This window comes from Nematolebias whitei, chromosome 12, assembly GCF_014905685.2.
Source record: "Nematolebias whitei isolate Nwh7 chromosome 12, NemWhi1, whole genome shotgun sequence".
NCBI classification, from domain to species: domain Eukaryota; kingdom Metazoa; phylum Chordata; class Actinopteri; order Cyprinodontiformes; family Rivulidae; genus Nematolebias; species Nematolebias whitei.
The window spans coordinates 17,438,093-17,454,896 of NC_056509.1; positions in this window are offsets into that span (position 1 = coordinate 17,438,093).

The window sequence follows — 16,804 nt, forward strand, 5'->3', positions numbered from 1 at the left end:
ATATATATATTAAATGTATGGGGTTTTCTTTGGTGGGTCACAAGATGAGATTTTATTTTGAAGCACGTTTGTCTCCACTGAACCGTGAAGTGCAGTAAAAATCTTTTAGGACATACTAGCTATTAAATAGGTGTGAAGATAGAAGCTGTACTATGATACATGGGGTTTCCCGTGCTCACCTTGGGATCTCCTTTTCTGCTCCATAAAATCACTAAGGCTCGTGCACTGCATGATGTGGATAATGCTTTGTCACAACGTAACTGAGGACAGTGTCTTTCAACTAGTAAAGTGAAAATCTTTCTGGTAAATGTGTGCTGTGCGTGCCTTTAGTGTCTTTGTGCTCAGTGCAAGTGTTGTGCGTATTCTGTCTGTTTCTGTTTAATATTGTGCATGTTCTCTTGTATTGTTTCAGTTCATTCGGCATTTTGTTCCACTGCCCTGATTTTAGAGCAAAGAGGCTCATGGGGCCAAGGATGCAAAAGCAAAAATCAATAGGTTTGTGAGCAGCATTATTTTACTAGTGACAAGTGCATTCATCAAGCAGTCCTGTTCAGTGTGTGAATCTGCCTGTTTACTGCTTCTTTTAGCTGCAAACGTGCTGTGGTAAAAATGTAGCCTGCAAAATTTCAGGAGAGACTGAGGCTTCCCTTCGCAGTGAATGTTGTTAAATTTATGAAGCTCTAAAGATTAACCTTGACCTCTCAATGAGTAGAAATGTGCTTATAACTGTTAACATATGTGCTCTAGTTTTGTAAAGAGGAAATGTATTGAGTGTTAAATGTTCTCTGGAGGTAGATGTGGCTGTGAAAGGAGGATCAAACATAAAATCAAGTACAGGCCAAGTATTTCCAACAGCAGAGTGCTTCACCTCAGCACAGTTTAAAACTTCATCAACTGTCATCAACTACCCTTTTATCCTTGGTTAGAAAGGTCAGATATAATGCATCAAAACCCAGACAAATTATCACACATTTACAGCCAAAGCATTTAGACAGTTTAAGGGTTTAAAGCCAACAGACCATGGCGAAATAGGCAAATGTTTTGTTTGACAGAACTGTTCAGCAGGGCCTAACTGCCTCCTACCAGTGGGATTTGCCCGGAAAACATTTAATGGGGGGCATCCAGGAAGCGTCCTAATCAGATGCCCGAAAAACCTCAACTGACTTCATTCAATGCTACAAGCTTCCTTCGGATGATGGCACTCCTTACCCTACCTCCAAGGCTGAGTGCAGCCACCCTGCGAAAGAAACCCTGTTTGGCCACTTGTATCCGGGATTTAATTTTTTTCAGCTATGATCCAAACCTCATGACCATAGGTGAGGGTTGAAATGTAGACTGACCAGTAAGTCAAGAGCTTTGCCTTTTGACTCAGCTCTTTCTTCAGAATCAGAATCAGAATCAGTTTATTATCGCCATGTCAATGAACGAGGTTCACAAACTAGGAATTTGCTTCGACATAAGGTGTGAATAGTAATAAAGTAAAACAAAGTAAAAATAAAGTAAAAATGAAGTAAAAATGAGAACATTACATAAGACATAAGACCTGTGTACACCAACAAATAAAGTAAAAATTAAAAACATAACATAACCATGTGTACACCCATACAATAGAAAACAATAAAAAAGCTTAGAAAACAGTACAGATGGAGTATTCAGTTATAATACAGATGTAATGTGACCAAAGCAGACATTATGAGGTAGCATTATGAGTGTTCAGGAGTCCAACAGCAGAGGGGAAGAAACTGTTCTTATGGCGGGAGGTTCTGGTCCGAATGGACCGAAGCCTCCTGCCTGAGGGGAGTGGTTCAAACAGTCCGTGTGCAGGGTGAGCAGGGTCAGCTGTGATCCGACCTGCTCGCCTCACAGTCCTGGAGACGTACAGGTCGTGGAGGGATGGAAGGCTGCAGCCGATCACCTTCTCAGCTGAGCGCACAACGCGCTGCAGTCTGAGTCTGTCCCTGGCAGTGGCCCCAGCATACCACACCGTGATGGAGGAGCTGAGGATGGACTCGATGATGGCCGTGTAGAACTGCACCATCAGCTTGGCCGGCAGCTTGGCCTTCTTCAGCTGTCGCAGGAAGTACAGTCTCTGCTGGGCCTTCTTGATGAGGGAGCTGATGGTCGGCTCCCACTTGAGGTCCTGGGTGATGGTGGTGCCGAGGAACCGATAAGAGTTTGCAGTGGTGATGGGGGTATCATTACAGGTGAGGGGGGGCAGAGGGGCTGTGGCTTTCCTGAAATCCACAATCATCTCCACTGTCTTCTGGGCATTGAGTTCCAGGTTGTTGCTGCTGCACCAGGTCACCAGCCGGTCCACCTCCCTCCTGTATGCAGACTCATCACCGTCCGAGATGAGCCCGATGAGGGTGGTGTCATCTGCAAACTTAATAAGTTTCACAGAGTCATGGCTGGAGGTGCAGCAGTTGGTGTACAGGGAGAAAAGCAGGGGGGGGAAAGCACACAGCCCTGTGGAGATCCTGTGCTTACAGTCCGAGTGTCCGAGACAGCTCTCCCCAGCCGCACGCACTGACTCCGGTCTGTCAGGAAGTCTGTGATCCACCTGCAGGTGGAGTCAGGTACATGGAGCAGGGAGAGCTTGTCTTGGAGCAGAGCAGGGAGGATGGTGTTAAATGCGGAGCTGAAGTCCACGAACAGGATCCTGGCGTAGGTTCCTTGGGAGTCCAGGTGCTGCAGGATAAAGTGAAGAGCCAGGTTTATTGCGTCATCTACAGACCTGTTGGCCCTGTAGGCAAACTGCAGGGGGTCCAGGAGGGGGTTGGTGATGGACTTGAGGTGAGATGAAACCAAGCGTTCAAAGGTTTTCATGACTACAGACGTGAGAGCTACAGGTCTGTAGTCATTTGGTCCTGTGACACGTGGCTTCTTGGGGACAGGGACGATGATGGAGGACTTGAAACAGGCTGGGATGTGGCATGACTCCAGAGAAGAGTTGAAGATCCCTGTGAAGACCGAAACCAACTCTTCACCATAACCAGTGGTGGAGAAAGTACTCAAACACTGTACTTAAGTAAAAGTACAAATAAACAGACAAAAATGCACTCTAGTAAAAGTAGAAGTACCACATTAACATTTTTACTTAAGTAAAAGTAAATAAGTACTTGCTTTTAAAATACTTAAAGTATTAAAAGTAAAAGTACTTCCTAGATGTATTACATAATGCAATGGTCTACATATCTTTAAGTGTACCTACCATATGTATATTTTCTGTAATACATTAATAGTGTTGTTCCATTTTAATGAACAATGATGCAGATAATACATGTTTTTATTGTGTTTACTCTGTGACACAGTTCACACTTGGACTTGTGATTCTGTGTCAGATTTTCAGGGATGACCTGCAGAGTTAAATGTCATTAATCAAAATAAGAAGGAGGAATGATTATACCTTTGAAAGTTTTTATTTAACACAAATCAAAACCAATGTGACATTTTAACTGCAGTAAACACATTTAAGTAAAAGTTGTCTGTCTGAACAAAAGGAGCATTAGACACAACTAACAAAGTAACAGGCTCTGATCATTTCAACTCCAGTTTGTCATCAACTCTAGTTAAAATACTGTCTATTCAACCTTGTAATGGGTCAATATTGAACAATATTTTAACTTCCTGACACAATTTTTTAAAACTTGGACCTGAGTGTTGAGCCATTTGGAGACATGTCTTGTCTCCTAACATCATGAACTGATACATTTTAATATTACAGCAATAATTTCTTGTTCAAGTTCAGAAGAAGTTGATTTTCAAATATTTTTGAGTCCAATCTGGTTCTTTTGGGAGAGAGAATATGTCTTGTACTGAGCAGTCTTTCAATAAGGCCATGGGTGGACCATATCTTCTGGCTGACTCTCTTGCGGTGGAATACATTTTGGGTGTGCTAGTGGTGCTGTGGATGCACCCAGCTCAGTGACATATATACTAGAATATATGTCATTGGTCCAGCTCTTCTTGAAGGCGGGCCTAACGTTACCTGTCCACTTTGCAGTGATTAAATGGACCAACTCCCCTCTCACCATTGGTTACTTTCAAAGTAACAAACAAATCAAAAAGCCGCAACATGAATGTAACTTGTAATGCAACGCGTTATAGAAATGTAGTGTAGTAGAAAGTACAGATACTTGATGTAAAATGTAGTGGAGTAAAAGTATAAATTACCCACATTTAACTCTACTTAAGTAAAGTACAGATACATGAAAAATGTACTTAAGTACAGTAACAAAGTATTTTTACTTAGTTACATCCCACCACTGACCATAACTAACCAAAGTAATGTCATTGCCACTGAGGATGAAGCTCCAATCCATTGACCCATCTCCCCTTCTACCCTATCATCACTCGTGAACAAGATGACCAGATACTTGAACTCCTCCACCTGTGGCAAAGTCTCTCCCCAGACCCGGGGTCTGGGGAGAGACACCTGTTTTTAGCCGAGAACAATGGCCTCAGACTTAGAGGAATTGACTCTCATTCTAGCTGCTTCACACTTAGCTGCAAGCCACCCCAGTGCACGCTGACGCTCTAGGGATGAAGAAGCTAGAAGAACTACATCATATATATAAAGTAGAGATGAGACCCTGAGGTTCCCAAACCAGAACCCCTCCTCTCCACAACTGTGCCTTGCGATCCCATCCATGGACACCACAAACAGGATCAGAAACAAGGGACAGCCCTGGTAGAGATGAAGCCACACTGAGAACAAGCTCGTCTTTGTGCCTAGAATGTGGACAAAGCTTTTGCTTTGATTATACAGGGACCAGATATCTCTTAACAGCAACTTTCAGATCCCAGTCCTGCCCTGTTCATTTTGGTGTTCATCAGGACTCTGTTCTGGGACCATTGTTGTTTTTGATCTATCTGCTCCCTCTTGGTCCAATACTGTCATCTTTTAAGGATATCTCATATCACTGTTATGCTGATGACATTCAGTTGTACATCTCTTTTTTACCAAATGAGGTTTCAAAAATACAAATCTTACTCAACTGTATGGAATCAGTTAAAAGCTGGATGACAGAAAGTTTTCTTCAGCTGAACAGCGAGAAAACTGAAGTAATCATCTTTGCTCCAGAAAAAACAACTGCAGTGATAAAGCAGAACCTTGGACCTCTTGGTCATTTAGCTAAGTCTTCGGTTAGAAATCTTGGGCTAACCTTTGACTCTTGTTTTACTCTGGAAAATCATATTAAGTCTCTGGTTCGTTCCTGTTTCTACCATCTGCATAACATCGCCAAACTTAGCCATATTGTTTCCCGTCCAGAAATGGAAACGTTAATTCATGCATTTGTTTCATCTCGCCAGGATTATTGTAATGCACTGTATACATGTTTAAACAAAACCTCCCTAGACCAGTTGCAGTCTGTGCAAAATGCTGCAGCTCAACTCCTGACTGGATCATCAAAGTATTGCCATGTAACACCACTTTTAAAGCAACTTCATTGGCTCCCAGTTCAACATCGAGTGGATTTTAAGGTTTTGGTTTTAACCTGGAGAGCTTTACATGGTCAAACACCAAATTACATAACAGAACTTTTACATCCCTACACACCGATCAGAGCTCTGAGGTCCTGTGATCAAGGCCTGCTGACTGTCCCCCAGACAAAATTGAAAACTAAAGGAGATAGAGCCTTTTCTTCCATGGCTCCAAGACTTTGGAACTCTTCCTCAAACTCTCCGATCACTGGACTCGGTGATTTCTTTTAAAGGTCAGATAAAAACTTATCTTTTTAAATCTGCTTTTGCCTGAATTTGTTTTTTGTTTTTGTTTATCTGATTTGTTGAAGCGTTTTGTGATTTTTATCTTGAGAAGCGCTATATAAATAAAGTTTTACTTATCCTGATGCATGCTCAATAATCCAGGTAGAAAAATCCAAAAAAGTTCAATCTGGTCCTCTGAGGTCCTTTGATTGAATCAAAGTTTCATCCTGCCTCAGCAATGCCAAACCACCACCTTCCAACATCAGTAGAGAGGAGAGGGATGCACTCACCACTCTTAGCAAGGACAAAAACATCATCATTCTCCCAGCAGACAAAGGAAGGTGCACAGTGATTTTGAACCAGAAAGACTATCATGAGAAAGTTATGACACTCCTTAGTGACTTAACCACTTATGAACCTCTGAAAAGAGATCCAGGAAGTGGTTACAAGAAGAAGTTAATAGATTGCCTGAAAAATTTGGAGCAGGACAAGGCTATTGACCGTATTCTGTACCACAGACTGTACCCAGGGGAGGCCACACCTAGTCTGTATGGTTTACCTAAAATCCACAAACAAGGTGTACCTTTTAGACCTATTGTTAGCATGATTAACTCTGTCACTTACAATGTTTCCAAATATCTGGCGTCTGTACTCATCCCTTTAGTTGGCAGCTCAGAAGACCACATACAGAACACCATGGACTTTGTGGATAAGGTGAGGGATGTCATCATGGAGACTGATGAAACAATGGTCTCTTTTGATGTCACATCACTCTTTACGTGCATTCCTGTTGATGATGCAGTAGAGGTGGTCAGTTTAAGATTAAAATCAGACACCACGCTGAGCAGCAGGACCACGCTTTCCACAGAACAACTGTGTCAACTCTTGAAACTGTGCCTGCAGTCAACCTACTTCACATATGGGGAGCAATATTATAGGCAGAAACATGGGTGTGCTATGGGGTCTCCAGTTTCTCCTATTGTTGCCAACCTGTACATGGAGGAGGTAGAAAAGAGAGCCTTGACGTCCTTTTCAGGGACACCACCAAGTCATTGGTTCAGGTATGTTGACGACACCTGGGTTAAAATTAAATCTCAGGAAGTCCAACATTTTACTGACCACATCAACTCTGTGGATAAATACATCAAGTTCACACGAGAAGATGCAAAAAATGGCAAGTTGGCTTTCTTGGACTGTGAGGTCTCAGTCTCTGATAGAGGACATTTGCAAACCGAGGTGTACCGCAAACCCACCCACACAGACCAGTATTTGCAGTTTGACTCCCATCACCCTTTGGAGCACAAGTTAGGAGTCATCAGGACTTTGTATCACAGAGCAGACAGCATCCCCACTAGCTCAGGAGCCAGGCAGAAGGAGAAATCCTACACAAAACAGGCTCTAGAGCAATGTGGATATCCTAACTGGGCCTTCCTGAAAGCAGAGAAGAAACCCAAACAGGACTCCAGTCAGCCATCAGGTGAAAAGGAGGAACCCAGACCCAGACCAGTGGTCATTCCGTATGTTGAGGGGGTATCAGAGAAACTGAGACGTTTTTTTTCTAAACATAACGTCCCAGTGGCTTTTAAACCCCAAAATACATTACGGCAAAGACTGGTTCATCCCAAAGATCCAGTCCCCCGGCACAAACAGAGTAATATTGTGTATGCTGTTCAGTGTCAGGAGGGCTGTGATCAGTCTTACATCGGGGAAACTAAACAGCCACTGGCCAAAAGGATGAACCAGCACAGAAGATCAACATCATCAGGCCAGGATTCTACGGTCTACACTCATCTCCAGGCCAGCGGTCACTCTTTCAAGGATGAAGATGTTCACATCCTGGACAGAGAGGAACGATGGTTTGAGAGAGGAGTAAAGGAGGCCATCTTTGTGAAAAGAAATCGTCCATCATTAAACAGGGGTGGAGGCCTCCGGGTTCAACTGTCCCTCTCTTACAATGCTGTGATTGCTAGTATCACTCAGCCCTCTGTGAGTAGTAAACAGCCATCAGTGTGCTAATGATCCATTGTTAGGCTGATGGTCCTTCTTGAGCATGTGATCAGTTGGTTTTGGTTGTCAGCAACAAAACTGGTTGATCCACCCTGAGAAGGTGCTATTTAAGTGACTGAGCTGAAAACAGCACCTCAGACTGAGGAAGTCTTCTGGGATGAGAGACGAAACGTTTCTAGATTTTTTTGCTTTGTTTTTTTTTTTGTTTTTGTTTTTTTTTTTGAATGTCCAGAGGACCAGATTGAACTTTTTTGGAAAGTTTTACTTACTTACTTACTTACATACTAACCCAGGCATCCCATGTTCCTGCAGCACACCCCACACAATACCTCTAGGAACATGGTCATAAGCCTTCTCCAGATCAACAAAACACATGTAAACTGGAGAAGCAAACTTCCATGACCCCTTAGCAATACAGCAAGGGTGAAGATTTGTTCCATTGTTCCTGTCGTAATTGAAGGTTTTTTAAAGGTAGAACCCAAGGATGCAGGCAGGACTCGGTAGACTCGGTGGTAAAATAAGAAGACACTTTTAATAACACAAAAATAAACGGCTGTCGAGGCAGCAAAACTTACACGTAGAAAATCACAAGGAGGCACTCAGGAAAACACCAGGGACTCAGGAGGATTACCAGGAGAATACAAAACAATGCCCAGACCAGGAATAACACTAAGACACAGACTTATATACAAACACTGATGAGGACAAAGCACAAAACACCTGTCAAGCTCACAGGTGTGGGAAAAGGGAAATCACACGAGAGGAAACAGGACAGAGACACACCACTAGGGGCAATATCACCACATTACCCCCTCCTTAAAGGACGTTTCCAGACGTCCCAAAATCCCTGTCCCCAAAAACTTGGGTGAGAGGAGGGGGAAAAAACAGGACGGAGGGCACAAGGGAACACAAGAGGGAAACCAGGCACACAACACATAAAAGACAGACAAAAAGTTCAGGTGGGTGGCCAGGAGGTCGCCCACCACGTCAAAGCCGGTCAGGCGGGTGGCCTGGAGGCCGTCCACCACGTCGAAGCCGCTCAGGCGGGCGGCCTGGAGGCTGTCCACCACGTCGAAGCCGGTCAGGCGGGCAGCCTGGAGGCCGTCCACCACGTCGAAGCCAGTCAGGCGGGCAGCCTGGAGGCCATCCACCACGTCGAAGCAGGACTATAGATGCTGTAGAGCACCCAAGTGGCGTTGACCCCTCAAGGTGAGACACGGACCCTGGACGAGGCGTAGACCCTTGATGAGGTGAAGAGACCATGAGCAAAGCTGGCGTAGGACCCTCGAGCGAAGCAGCCACTGGCATGGAACCCTCGGGAGGTGTGGAACACTTGAGAACTGCAGCAGACTTGAGACCTTCTGTGGCATGTTCAGGACTGGTCATGGAATCCTCTGCAGACCGGGGACCATCAGGCTGAGGCGTGGAAACCTCAGGGGCTGCAGCAGGAGAATCAGAGACCGGGGCTGCATCAGGAAAATGGTTCAGAGCTGCTGCTAGGGAGTCAGGACAGGAACCAGAGCTGCAGCAGGTGGTGGTGGTGGAGTCAGGACTGCAGCAGGAGAACCAGGGACCAGAGACGGGGCTGCAGCTGGAGAACCAGGGACCAGAAACGGGGCTGCAGCTGGAGAACCAGGGACCAGAGACTGGGCTACAGCAACAGGTGATGGAGCCGGGCCCACTGGAGGCTTGGGGCCCACTGGAGGCTTGGGGCCCACTGGAGGCTTGGGGCCCACTGGAGGCTTGGGGCCCACTGGAGGCTTGGGACCTACTGGAGGCTTGGGGCCCACTGGAGGCTTGGGGAGGTGCAACAGCACAAGTCCATGAGTTTGAAGCGGTTTGAAGCATATTCATGTCTATGGTTTGAAGCATAACGTTATCTCTGCTTACATATTCACAATTCTGTTCATAATTTATCTTTGTACATTTCTGTGTAATTGTGTCCATGTACAGGTATTTGCAGAGTTCCACCGAATCAACAACGTTAACCTGCGCAATCAATTCTACAAGGACCTGGACAAATACACACCTAAACTCATCATCTTGTTCAGAGACAAGGCCACCAAGACTGGCAAGATAGCGGAGGAGCTAACCAAGCTCATGAGGATTTATGACCTTCAGGTGAATATTTCACTTTACACTGTGGCAGGTGTCTCACAGTTGTTTCTGAATCATGCAAAGTGCCTCAACTGTGCCCTGAGGTTAGGGGAATATGCCATGAACACATTGTCATCTCATCAGAAATAGAGGTCTTGACAAGATGTATTCTATCAGAAAGAGGTACCTTTAAAAAGATACTTTATCAGCTTCAATTTGAAGAAGTCCTAATAAATACTGTTTTCATAAAATTTGATTTACAATTTTAAGTTTTTTCCTTTGTGAGTTATTATTTACAATAGAAAGTTATTAATTTGGATTAAAAAGTTTGCTCTGTATTTGTGTAATATATAATATAATAATATTGTAATGGATATTTTTTGTCCATAGGAACAACATGATGTAAATATGAGACGGGCCCTCATCCTTCGTGCAATTCCTGTATACCTGCGTGAAGATGCCTCCAAGTTCTTCAGGACCTGTAACGTAAGTGTACTGGCCTCACTATCAATCCTTTTGCCTAGATATTCAGTCAGATTAAACATATGACATCACTTAAAGAACTCTAGGAGAACCAGAAAACGGGTTATGTGAAAACTCGGAGTGAACCCTGAGATGAAAAAAAAAACTTTATCCATTCCAGAGGACTATTCAAGAAAGGAGGTTCAACAAACTCTGAACTCTGATATTCCAAACAGGTTCATTTGGTCTACACAAGATTATACTTAAAGTTTTATTTTTTATCAAACCAGTGCTTGACATGTTTCGATTACTTTCTGCAATCTTCATCAGACGTCAAGTGATGTTACTGTGACGTGTCTGCCAGCTGATTTTAACCCTGCATAAATCAGCTGGCAGACACGTCACAGTAACATGATGAAGATTGCAGGAAGTAATTGAAACACGTCAAGGTACTGGTCTGATAAAAAATAAAACTTTTTAAACTATACTCTGAACTCTCAGTTGATGTGTTGTCCCTCCAGAAAACACAACACTCCCCTGTTGCCATGGTGAACCACAGCATCGGAGCTCCATTAATGGTGGCTTGTTACTAGTTGTCAGGCACGAGCTCAACTTTGTTTGTTGAACCTCCTTTCTGGAATAGGACCTGTTTATGAAGTTTACTTGTTATTCTGCAAACCGACATGTAGAAATTACATAAATTAAAAGGTAAGTGTAAATTCCACTAAACAAAAAGTATGCTAACAGATAAGTGTGAAACTAACATAAGATATAAGCATATGTAAAGACAATCGGTTAAACATGTAGCTAAGTTGCAGTCTAAGTCCAAAGTGCTAAGTGACAGTAATGTGTAGACATCATTAGCATGATTTGTATCCTTGAGGGACTGACTGAACTCATTCTTGTATTTGTGTTTTGTAGTCAGCAGATGGTCCAGACCTCACTGACACTCCGGTGGCTCTTCTGACAGTCGTCACAGATGACACTACTGATGCAGCCCTGTTCAGCCCTGAAAGCATCTGTATTGTCGTGGAGGATGAAATACTTGAGTGGTCCCACAAATCTGGCTGACTCATTTCTCCTGCTCTTTGGGTACATCTATGCGCTAGACCTACAGTACCCCAAGAATCTTGAGCTTACATTCACATTTATCCAAAAAGTTGTGATGTGTCTTGAGGACAACAAACCACTGAAAGGGCGTCTCCTGACGCTGAAGAATGATTTGTTCAATGAGTGAATCACTCAGAATGGACTATTTGTTGAAGTGAGTATTGAGGATGTGTATTTTTTTCCCCCTCCTACCTCAGATTTAATACGTTGATTGTTCATAGATAAATATCACAACATTGGCGTATTGCTCAAAGTTTATGCACTGAATAACTTGTGGGAAACGACTGTTCAATTCATGCACTATACATGTTTAATGTTCTGTTGCCTAATGCCTACCTTGATGCACTACCTGATGTCGCCAGTTGAAGTACGGCACAGTAGAAACAAGTACTTTATTTGAATGCTTTTTTTTTTTTAAGTTGCAGTAAGTGCCAAAATGTTTTTAAACAGTGTTAATTGGCTCCACATTATAATAGTTGTCATTGTTGAGGATGGATTATATTTATAATCTAGAATTTTATCATGAATCCTTTGTGAGTTTTTATCATAGGTGCTGGAGTCATCTCCTTTTCTGTTTGTTTTAATTTATGACAAGCATTTTGTTTTGATTGATTCGTGCCTTTTGAAAAGCACATTGTATTGAATAAATAAAGTTGTTAAATGGTCACTGTGTTGTCACTTCAGTATTTCATTATAAGGTTAATTTTGAGTGCATGTTCCCCAGATTGAGTTCAGTAATATAGAAAAATTTCAGTCTATTTCAAGCATTACATGAGTTGAAAATATTGAAAATTTTAAGTGAAGTACTCCCTAATCATAAGTTGAGAAATAAATTATTTATAAGATAACGTTGAGATAATTTAAGACAACTGCACATGTAATTTTTATTTTATGTAAACTTAAAACATTTAAAAACATCACTCAAATATTATTATGTAATATGTTACAAAATAATTTTTGAGTTCTGTGAACTTATTAGGGTTTACAGTGTGGTTTAAATCATAACTATCTGACAGATTCCAGTTTGTAAATGTAAATAATAAATCTTCATACACCAAAGTTAGTCATGGAGTTCCTCAGGGCTCAGTGCTTGGACCAATGCTATTTACTTTATATTTGCTTCCATTAGGTAAAGTTGTTAAACAGCATGGGATACATTTTCATTGTTATGCTGATGACACAAAATTATATTTGTCCATAAAACCAATTGAATCCAAACAGTTACTTAGACTACAAGCATGTCTTAAAGACATAAAATCCTGGATGACCCTTAATTTTCTGTTGAACACAGACAAGACAGAGGTTTTTGGTTTTGGATCTGAACACCTTAGGAATTAATTTTTCAGTCTTTCTCCCTCCTTAGATGCCATTAATTTGGCCTCCAGTTTTAATGTTAAAAATATTGATGCTTTTTTGTATCAGGATATGTCTTTTATCACCCACATTAAAAATGTTACAAGAACTGCATTCTTCCACCTGTGTAATATCGCTAAAATTAGAAACATCTAAAAATGATGCAGAAAAAACTGGTTCATGCATTTGTCACGTCTAGACTGGACTATTGCAATAGTTTGTTATCTGGGTGTCCAAATGCTTCTTTAAAACGTCTTCAGTTGATCCAAAATGCTGCTGCTAGAGTCTTAACTGCAGTTAGTAGGAGAGATCATATCTCTCCAGTTTTAGTTTATCTCCACTGGCTCCCTGTCAAATCCAGAATATAATTCAAAATCCTACTTCTAACCTACAAAGCTCTCAACAACCTGGCTCCATCTTGTATTACAGATCTTATTGTTCCATATTTTCCTAACAGAGCACTTTGCTCTCAGGCTGCAGGTTTACTTGTGGTTCATAGAGTTTCCAAAAACAGAGTAGGAGGCAGAGCTTTCAGTTATCAGGCTACTCTCTTGTGGAACCAACTTCCAATCTCTGTCCGTGAGGCTGACACATTATCCAGTTTTAAAACTAGACTTAAGACGTTCTTTTTTGCCAAATCCTATAGTCAGGGTCGGCTTGGGTTTACTGACATGTCCCTTAATAATGCTGCTATAGGCTTAGACTGCTGGAGGACAAACTGACCATATTTTTCTCTCTGCTACTGCCTTTACTTACTCTGCTCAACCTGTTTTGTATTTGTAATTATTTTTTCTATCCTTAACATGTGTTTATTTTGTCTTTCAGATACACCTGGACCTACCATTCTGTGTTCATCTGTCTCTTCTTACTGTCCTCTCAACCAGCCGGTCAAAGCAGATGGCCGCTTGTCCTGAGCCTGTTTCTGCTGGAGATCTCTTCCTTTTAAAAGGGAGTTTTTTCTTTCCACTGTTGCCACTGTGCTTATTCAGGATGGGAGACTGCAACGAAGCCAAGCTTCAACTTGTCTGCTGGCCTCCTTAGATAGAGAACTTTATTAATTGGCTTTTATGTATATGAATGTTTCTGTAAAGTGCCCTGAGACAACTTTGTTGTGATTTGGCGCTACATAAATAAACTGAATTGAATTGAGCTCATACAGTTGCTAAGGCTTTCCAGCTTTTGCAATCCACCTTTGACATCATTCAGACAGACTTGCTCCATCTCAAACTTGTCCTAAATGCCAACAAAACCAAAGGGATGCTCTTTTCAAACAGGAAGTCAGTCCCAGAAGTTCTTCCTCTGATTGTATCCTCAAATGGTGTCCCTATTGAGTTTGTCGATTCCTATAAATAATTGGGTATCTTGGTCGACCCGCATCTCTCTTTTAAGCTTCACGTGGAAAACCTAGTAAGGAAACTGAAAGTTAAACTGGGTTTCTTTTTCAGAAACCGATCCTGTCTAACTCGGAATGCTAGGAAACACCTTGTAACTGTGACTTTCCTTCCCTCCATTGACTACGGTGACATTATTTACATGAACGCTCCTACAAGTCTTTGATGTACTTGCGACCTGTCCAGGGTGTACCCCGCCCCTTGCACAGTGATTGCTGGACATGGGCACCGGCAACCCCCGTGATCCAAAATGGAAGAAGCGGGTAAAAGATAATGGATGGATGTATGGATGGATGAATGAATGGGCTCCTACAAGCACTTTGCAGATGCTGGATACTGCCTATCACGGTGCATTAAGATTCATAACTGGCTGTAACTACCGTACCCACCACTGCACCCTGTATTCACTGATTAACTGGACATCATTAACTTCCCACAGACCCTCTCACTGGTACCTTTTCATCTTTAAATCACTTCTTGATCTGCTGCCTTTATACATCTCCTCCTACATGTCTCTTTGTGAGTGCAGCTACAGCGTAAATGGTAAATGGACTGTACTTATATTGCGCCTTTCTATCTTATTTCAAGATACTCAAAGCGCTTTACACTACAGTTTGTGTCCTCATTTACCCATTCATACAGCACTCTACTAGATATCTACAAAGCTTATTGAACAAATTATTCTAATGAGACTAATCAGTGCTTTAGGTCACATTCATACACAGATGGGACACACATCAGAGGCAACGAGGGGTTCAGTGTCTTGCCCAAGGACACTTCAACATGTGGATTCGAACCCCCAATGCTTGCATTGGAGGACAACTGCTCTAACCACTCAGCCACAGTCACCCCTCAGCCACAGCTGCCCTCAGGACATTATTACCTGCAGTGTCCCTTCAGTGAGGACTGAACTAGGCAAAAGGGCCTTCTCCTACTCCGCTCCCATTTCCTGGAATATCTTGCAAAAAAATCTGAAGCTCTCGACCTTGACCTCTCTAAGTGGCTTTAAACATCTACTAAGTTCATTGCAAAAACCAATGCAAACATGTTCCTGTTTTTAGTTTTATACACTGCCTTATAATCTAGCTGGGGTTGGGGGGTGGGGTGTTCTCTCTACTTTTCCTTTTGACTGTACTTTTGGTTGCTATTTTGTTTTGATTTTTTGTAAAAAAAAAAAAAAGTGTATGCCTCTTTTGTGACTGTCTACTGTTGTTGTTACTCACTGTTGTCATCACTCTTTGCTAAGAAATCAGGTCTTTCTTGTAAATGAGTTCCCTGGGCTCAATGGGATTAACCTGTCTAAATAAATGTTGAATGAATGGAAAATATTCCCTTCCGTGGATTCAAGCCTTTTTCTCAGCCCATCCACCTCAGTTTTAAATTCCACCACAGTCCCAAACAGTCTCTACCTCATCTGAGCATAAAAACAGCCCATTTTCAGATTCTGAAACACTTAGCTTGACTTGGTCAAACGCTGCTCTCAGGGCCGCGATGTTTCTAGTAAGCGCCGCTCTCACCGACTGCAATTCACTCCTAATAAAATTAAAAGCATCCATCAGAAGCCCTTTCATCTCCATCCTAATTATCACTGTGATTTCAGATTTAATTGAAGCCAGAATGTCTGACTTCAGAGCCGACTCGACTGTCTCTCCAGAGCCTGACAAGGGTGGGGCCAATGCTCCACCTGCCGTTCTGTCCCCACCGTGGCCCAAGGCTGCAGCAGTGTCTCCAGTCCACGCAGGTAAAGACCCCTTAGAGGCCATATTAAAGCTCCGTCGAGTCAATCATGCTACAACACCGATTTCAGAGGCAGAATCCAACGTGGCGGCAGCGAGGATATAATTATAAAAGGTGGTTTTTCAGCGGGGCTGACGGGAGCCTGGCAAAAAGTTTATCAATCCGTGGCCATCTTACACCATGCAGAGACTTTATTTTGATCTCACCCAGATGAAGGAAAACAGGTCTCTCTCGTAAATGAGTCCTCGAGGCTCAAAGAGACTAACCTGTATAAATAAAGGTTGAATGAATGGATCTCCTCATCTGGCTGAAGTTGGACTCCTACGGAGGAAGCTCATTTCAGCGATATATCTGGAATATTATTCCATTCTATTTCAGTTATGATTCATATTTCTTGATCATGTAGCTTGGGTCATACATTAGTGATTCTGAAACTTTTCAGCTTCGGACCCACCAAATATTTGGAGAAGACACTTGTAACCTCAGCTATAGATGATTTATCGGTATGAACATTGCAAATAAGTGACATTGCAAAAGATGCAATGACAGCACAAACAGATGAAACAACTAAATTTTTATCAATTTATAACTGCTGATTTTTATGACCACGCTTCCTCAACTCTGCAAGGGGAAGATCTTACCAACTGTTCCCCAGCGCATACAAAAGCCCCCAATCTGAGGTTTGACAACCATTCAAATCCAATAATGCTTGTTGTTATAGCAGAGCATGAACACAAAAATATAAAATAACATAAAATAACTTTTTTTACACAGTATTTGCTACAATCTCAGCATATATTTTGTAGTAGTTGTTTTTTTGTTTTTTTTTTTTAGAAATGAGCTACACGTGTATTTAGGAAACTGGGTTGCACCACTCAGGGAGATGTTAAATTATGAACAGATACATTTTAGTTGTACTGAGCTGCAGTAAATTATTG